This window comes from Marmota monax, unplaced genomic scaffold, assembly GCF_021218885.2.
Source record: "Marmota monax isolate L192 unplaced genomic scaffold, Marmota_monax_Labrador192_F-V1.1 WCK01_AAM20220418_F8-fsc00563, whole genome shotgun sequence".
NCBI lineage: Eukaryota > Metazoa > Chordata > Mammalia > Rodentia > Sciuridae > Marmota > Marmota monax.
Window position 1 is genome coordinate 39,479 of NW_026692185.1, and position 8,094 is coordinate 47,572.

Sequence of the window (8,094 nt, forward strand, 5' to 3'; positions counted from 1 at the left end):
AACAATAATTTAAGCATTCAGCTAACAGGTAGGGAACATATAGAGAACAAATGTTTAAAGCTCCTTAATAACTGATAATACATCAGTTTGGTGACTATATGTTGAATGTCATGTGAAGTGGACACATGAAATTCTACATTAGGAAATGTTTTACAGATATCAGAGAGGTTTTTTTTGTGTGTTCATAGATCTGGGTAATAGTGTTTGTGTACTCTGTTGAGGAATACTTACCAATATTTGAACTAACTAGTTGTACATAAAAAAAGTAATTGGTGTTTTTCTTTAATATTGAAAAATTTGACTGGGTATTATACTCACTAATCTATCTATCTATCTATCTATCTATCTATCTATCTATCTGTAATTTCACAAATATCTATAGATATCTACTCCATGGTAAGTATTATATGGGGTCTTTATATCTTGGTAAGACTAAATTTTTAAAAAGTGATCATTTCATCAATATTTTAATTGCAAGTATTTTAGTCAGCTTTTATATCATTGTGACCAAAGTAAGTGACAAGAACAATTTAGAGTAAGAAAAGTTTATGTTGACTCATGGTTTTAGTGGTTCAGTCCAGGGCTGTCTGACTCCATAGCTCTGGGCCCAGAGTGAGGCAGAACTTCTTGGTGGAAGATGTGATGGAAGAAAGCAACTTAGGAGATGACCACCAGGAAGCAGAGAAAGCTCCACTCACCAGGGACAAAATATAAGCCCCAATGGTACACCCTCCCAGTGACCTACTTCCTCCAGTCACACCCTACCTGCCTACAGTTACCATCAGATTATCCACCTCAATGGATTCATCCATGGATTAGATAAAAGCTCTCATGATCCAACCATTTAATTTCTGAACCTTCTTGCATTGTCTCACACACAAGGCTTTGGGAGATAGCACATATCCAATCCACAACAGCTGGTAACCTTGCTTCATCCCCATTCTTCTTTGACAGTTAAGAATGTATACCACCATATTCATTTGACTCTCCCAAGGAGCCCTAAATAGATGGAGGGATACCAGATGAGATAAGGCACGTGGGGTGCTCTACACATGGAATACATTGCAGGAGCTCTTTCATGAAGAGGCAAACCAAGGATCAAAGAAGCAGTTCTTGTACATAGTATGCTGTTCAACTCTGATTAACAATCTATGGTCTGATGGTAAGACATAAACATTCCTAGGCAAAATTATGTAGTTCAGGCTTTGATTCCATTCTTTTTAATTTAATTTTTTTTTTAAAATTGTAGATGGACACAATGCCTTTATTTTATTTTTATATGGTGTTGAGGATGTGCCTTCCATGTGTAAGGCGAGCCCTCCAACTCTTTTTTTTTTTTTTTTTTTTTTTTGGTGTTTATCAGTGGTCAGTATCTTGGAACCTGTTATCTGTTACTACCCCAGAAAAAAATCCCTTGTTCAAAGTCAGATTCTTGTAATGGACAGCACTTGAACTCTGTGAAATCAAGCATGACTTCAAAGAAAACAGCTCATTAATGAATAATTGAGCTAATTACCTCCAGTAAATAAAACCGTTAGGACAAAAAAAAAAAAAAAGGAATGAAGAAAAGAAAGAAAATCACAGCCAGTGGTTGAAGAGAAGGTAAGACAGTTAGGTGCTACTGAAAACTAGCACCTTTCCATAATGCACATAATTTAGCATTAATTTGTGATCCTAGAATTTACTTTCTTAGTATAAGGCAACTTAACCCATATATACAGCCATGGATTGAGTCATGGAAACTGATTTATTTAGTTCTCACTCTATAGCACATTTTCACTGTGTTGTTCCCCTTTGAATATAGCTTTGAACACTGACAGGAAATCAGTGTAAAAATAATGATGAGATTGATACATTTTTGTTTTCTTAAGGAACATCTACCTCTTTTCAAAGTGGCTATTTCTGGGAATGCAGTTAACTACAATTTAAATACAGCAGAATTTAAATTAATTTTATAAATAGAAATATACTTTGAACAGCATATAAGAATTGAATTATTGTTTCAATGAACTATACATCACTAGTATTTTTCTTGGAAAAAAGAGGAAACTTGTAGTGCCAAAATAGCTATACCAAATAGCACTTTTTGATAATAGCACTATTTTTATATTGAGCTTGCTGACCTTAAAAATAACATAAATAATATTGTTTACCTTTTTACATTATTTTAGTATTGTGAAAAAAAATTCAAAATAATTTAAAATAATAATTATTCAATGACATATAATTTTGAATAATACTCAAAAAATTTATGATATATAAGATGTTGGTCCTTATTTTGCTACAGAGGAAACAGCCCTAGGAAATTAAGAAGCATTCCCAAGACCATTCAGTCTGTAAGTGACAGAGGGAATATCTGAATCTGGTTGACCAACCTTTCTAGCCTGCGCTGGTCCTATTAGTCTATGTATTCCTGAATTAATGCCTACCATTTTGGGAGGGTTGTTTACAAAAAGGCAGCCCAATGGATTCACTTGTGGATAGTATTAAGCCTACTACTTTTCTTACAGTATGAAGTCTTTAACATTCTCTAATTTGGTACTCTGTGCACTTCCTGGAGTGAAGGCAGGCAGATTGGTACACACACACACACACACACACACACACACACACACACACAGAGGTCAAGTATTTTTATTCATTTTGCAAGTTTCAAGGATGATTTATCTTCTGTGTTTCTCTAGCAAGGTGTATTTTAGTGAGAAACACAGAAATTAAATTCTCCTGGAGTGTTATCAATCAGCCTAGATTTAAAGAGTTAATAAGAAATGAATCCATACAAACCCTTTGATTAAATCCTAATAGATGGAGAAAGAAAGAGTTAAAGGAAATTTAGAATTAATTAATGTGACTATTATCCGATATGCTATTGGCCATCTACATGTCTGAGAAGTAATTCTAGAGTTTCTTCCATATAGAAAATGATTTAACATATGGTTAATTTAAATAAAATCCCCATTTTGAGAGCTTACAATGTGTTTTGATTTTCACAAAACTACTTAGTAGCAGATCTATTGGCAAAATCAATAAATATATGCAAACATGGGTAGGAAAAGGTTAATTGCATGGAAACATAAGAAAATTCTCAAGAGACAGTAATATAAATGCAGATGTGCTTTTCAAATTTCTGTATTCAAGATTAGAAATTCTTGTGCTGAGATCTTATTTCATTTATTTCATTGTAGTTCTGGAAGAAATTTATCTGTACTTCAAGACTACTTGGTCTAAGGATGAGCTAGGAATATTGCCTACTTATAAAGGAATCATAGATGATTCCTGAATGTTTTTCTTGGTGAGGATCATTAACTATCAAATATGTTTAATTTTCCTAGTAAAAAAATAAGGTAAATACACTCTGATAATAAAAGATATTATCATGGAACACAGTCTTTAATTTTAATCAGAAGAGTTTTTTTTTTTTAAAAAAGCTAAAAATTACAATTTGCTTTAGTAAAATTTACTGTTTATCATGGTGGATGACGGAGCGTAGCTGGGGCTTTTCTGAGATGGATAGAGATGCAGAGGTTTACCTCTTTTTTATGATCCCATTTGAGATTGACATTTCAAATGAGCAAAATTATATGAAACTTCCTGAACAAGATAGTATATAAGGAAAATTTCTCTTATAGATAATATTGTGTTGTTTAAAATTCTCTTTTGGAATTTAGTGTATGACAAACAAATAAAAATTTGTTCATTTGCTCGTGGCATTCCCAAGGAAAGGCTACTTTCAAGAATGCAGCAAAATTTGAATATGATAGACTTCTCCCTTTTAGTGATGATGGAGTAGAAACAATATAGCAATGGTCCTTCTGAAAACAACTAGAATATCTGAATAAAGGATGGAAATCCATCCCTTTGAAGGCACCAGAATGCCACTGAGATGGGTGGGCTTTGAAGAACAAGGATCCAGGGAGAAGAGTGATTTGGGGCATGAACTCAATATTCTGTGTGCTTTTCCCACCTGAAGTCACTTTCTGATTCCTGAATTGGGAGTGAGCACAGGTAGAGGGTTGGGCTGGGTCTGGCAGGTCATGAAGAGGGTGGCTTCTGAGAGATAGAGAAGCCAGAAAAGCTTTGGGCAGTGTCATGGAATTGAACTGAAATGAGGAAATGAAAATCGAAGTTTGAGGCTGTCAAGGCAATCGGAATTAGAGATGCCAAAACCCTGAAGGAAAGGAGTGTTAAGTTAAGTTTGACACTTGTTTTTTCCATTGAGTCATTTGCTGAATTCCTAACATGTGCAGGGTAGAAAAATAAAAAAGCCAGTAACAAAGCAGCTGAAAATAGAATAGGGTTTTTGCAATCATGAGATATTACAGAAACTGAAATTGTAATTCAGGTACTGCCAATCAAATTTACTTTAAATCTTCTGATCACATCAGGAGGAAGTTCTAGGGTAGTCCTGGGAATCCTGAGCCAATAACGTGTGTGCATTTTTTTCTTTGGGGGGGGGGGGGAGAAAACTGGTCCTGCCTAGAGCCATCAGAGCCCATGTCTGTGCTGAATGTACCGTCAGTGTTTGTCTTCATTGGCTAGGATTGTCTTCTTCCTGGCCAGTATCTGAGGGCTGTGGCTGGGTATCATCCATGGGGCATGAGTCTCTGCAGCTACTCTAAGGTGAAATTCAATGGAGTCACATCAGCCCTTGAAAACCCATAATGAGCCTGTTGAGCAAGGTCCTGCATACCTAACCTTGGGCAAGTGAACTAGTGATGTTCAGTGTGTGACAAAAGACATGTGTGTAAACTCAGGTGATGATACCTTCTTAGATACTTGCTTTCTTTCAGTTAGCCCACACATCATTAAATGCACCCTTTTAAAGCAATCCTCTCTCCCACCTCAGGGTAGCATCCTGTGCACAGACCCAGATGTTTTAGCATCACCACCATCTAGTTTGATTACAAAGTCACTGATTTTCAAACTGTGTGCTGTGAACTCTGGTCAGGAGAGGTACTTCATAGTTTGGGGGCCTGGAGGAGGCTCTGAGCCTTATCACACTACCTGCTGTTACTCTTCTCTGCCTCTACAGTTGATTTGGATTTGCTTTTATGCATTGGGGTTCCTTGTAAATTTTAGGTTTGAAAATCCCTGTTTTGGTATTTTTTAGGAAAAAGGTTAAAAAGTTCTGGCTTAGGCATTTTGATTGTTTTTGAGGTTGCTTCTAGTTTTAACATTCCCTGATTATCTCTACTCATTTTCTTATTGGCATGATAACATATTCTGCCTGAAAACCCCTCATACCATCTCTGAGATGTGTTGTAATCCCACAATCCCAGGCCCATGGCTGTGCAAATCAGAGGGTCTGTACAAATCATGAATGTCTGCCAAATCAGTGAGTGAGCTCTGGACTAACTGCTGCCAGTGTGCAAGAAAGGGAGGGGACAGAGAAAGATTTTTAGTATGTTGTAATAGGTCATCAGTGACATTTCACTAAACATGTTGTATCCTACACTGGCCTTGTATCTTAGCAAACTTTCTTTTTCTTTAAAAAAAAAACAAGTAAACAAATAATCAAGGCTGCCCTCAGTGCTGGTGGTCATGACAATGAGAGACAAAAATGCCTTTTATGGATTGTGAGCAAGGATTGTGAGCAAGGCCAGCTGATCCCATTAGCTCCTCCTCTGTTTTCCCAAGTTCCATCCTTTTCATGTCTGTCAGGCTTTTGCCACCTGGCCTGTACCCTTTCTATCACTGGACCTTGCTCTTGCAATTTCATTTTTTAAGGCCTATGCCTCAGCACCTCTCCCTTCACTGTTTGCACTCTGTGAGATACTGGGCCAGAAGGTTCTTGTTCTGTGCTGTGACTCAGTTCTGGTCACATGTTGAAGTTAAAATGCTGTCTCACCACTGTTCTGAAAAGAGGACCATCGTCTGAGGAGTCTTGGTTAGACAGACGTCTTCAAGAATGCAATGCATCCTGCAAATGCTGTCATGGAGAGTGGGCTGTTGATGAAAGGCTTCTGACAGGTAGTGGAGGACAGTTGTGAGGAGCAGAAAGTCCCAGAATAATTCAGTCTCTCATTTTCTACTGGTATGTTTACTCTTCACTAGAGAGCTGCACACAGATGCATGGTTGATTATTTTCATCAACTGGATCGAGCACATCCCCAGTAACTGCATTTTATGGTGCTAAACAGGCTTGCCTCTTCTCCACAGTGTTGAAATCATGGCAGAGGTACCATACTGGGGGCCAAGAGACTGGGGTGGGATCCATGTGATATCTGGTATCTGTCATCTTTTGTAGCACTTATGTTCTTCCTGCAGAGATTGAAGAAGCCAGAATGTTTCTCATTTAATCTATCTGGCTTCTCCATGTTGTGTGTGTCTGTCTGGATTGAAATGGAGCTTTGTATTTGGACCCCTTAACTCTGAGGCCCTACCTGTGTTTCACAGGTCAGGATGTGTATAATCTGCTCCTCCTTCTATGCAAATAATACACCCAGCCTGGCTCTCAGCAAGCGGCTTCTGTATCCATAACAATAAATCAGTTCTGTTGCAACCAAGAAAATGCATGCAGTAATGTTGATTTCTTTCCTTTAAAAAAATATATATAATCTGTTTTTTCTGTAATAAAAAATTGCCAGAAACTATATACCCTATTATTAAATTAGTGACATTTTTTGGATTGAAGTTGATGAAACATAATAGAACCAATTATCTCCGATTAATTTTAACTGTTGATTTTAAGATACATTATATTTTGAAGTTTAAATGTGAAAAATTTTGTCTTTCCAAGATGGACATATTTCTTTTGAGTAGCTTGTCTCTTTTTCATACAGTTCTCTTAGGAGGTAAAAAAGCATTGCTCTAAAACACACATAATTGAGCTTTGCAATATGAGGTTAGAAGAAACTAAATTTACATTGGTAATAGGAGAACTTCTGGGGATTTTTGTTGTATCAGTAACTAAATAATAGCACATTGCATTTGATAACTTAGGATTTTTTTTTTTTTTTACTTCTCAGTATGCTGACCCCTTTTGTCATCATGCATTTGAGGAAAAACAATAAATACTAATTTTAATTTTTTCAAAACCAGAATCCATTTATATTAAGACAAAACTACTATGAAAGAATTCAAAATACACATTCCAAAGTCAAAGTACCTTATGAATTTCTCCCTTTAATTAATCCATTTAACAGTTAGTTGAATGTTCTGCAATGCTAAAAACAACAACAACAACAACAACAACAAAAACAACAAACCAACAAACGTACAATATAAGAGTCAGAAAGGTGGCCCATGCCTGTAATCCCAGCAGCTAGGGAGGCTGAGACAGGAGGATCCTGAGTTCAAAGTCAGCCTCAGCAGCAGTGAGGCACTAAGCAATTCAGTGAGACCTTGTCTCTGAACAAAATACAAAATAGGGCTAGGATGTGGCTCAGCAGTTGAGTACCTTTGAGTTCAATCCCCAGTATAAAAAATAAATCATTTTTTGCTAACTTGTATTTTTAAACATTAAGACTTCAGTTTAACAAAAGGAGCTTTGATTTGATTTAGGAAGTTTCTGAATGCAGCAGGGTGTATGCTTGTGAAATAGCAAAAACCCTTCCTTAAAGTTCTTTTTTTCCAGACTAAAAGTAACTTCAGCAAAAGTGCAGTGAAAATCTTATCTAAAGTGTGTGAATTATAGAATTCTTATTTATAAACTTTTTAAAGACGGAAATATTTAAATCTTTGACCAAAATCACACTTAGAATACATCTTTTTTGATTTGCAATCTTGTGATTTTCTGGAATATTTGAACAATCTTCCAAATGAGATATCCCATTATACAGATACTATTTAAGTATTTAAGCATGTATTAATGAGACAGGGCACCTATAATCCGAATTTTGGCTTTAAGTTCCTGAGGGTCCAGGAGCAATCTAACACAGTTGTAACCAACTCTTTATAAGCTGTGTGGGTGAGTGTAATGGTAGTGTACAGGTTGTTATGGCATCAAAGTGTGGGCCACCCACCCAGCCTGTGTGTAATTCAGATGGAGAAAAAAGTAGATGCAGATGTGAAGGTTTCCCAGAGAGATATTGCTTCAGTCCAGCACTACTGTTTGAGAGTCTTCAATTGGGTGAAGAGAGGCTATATGGAACA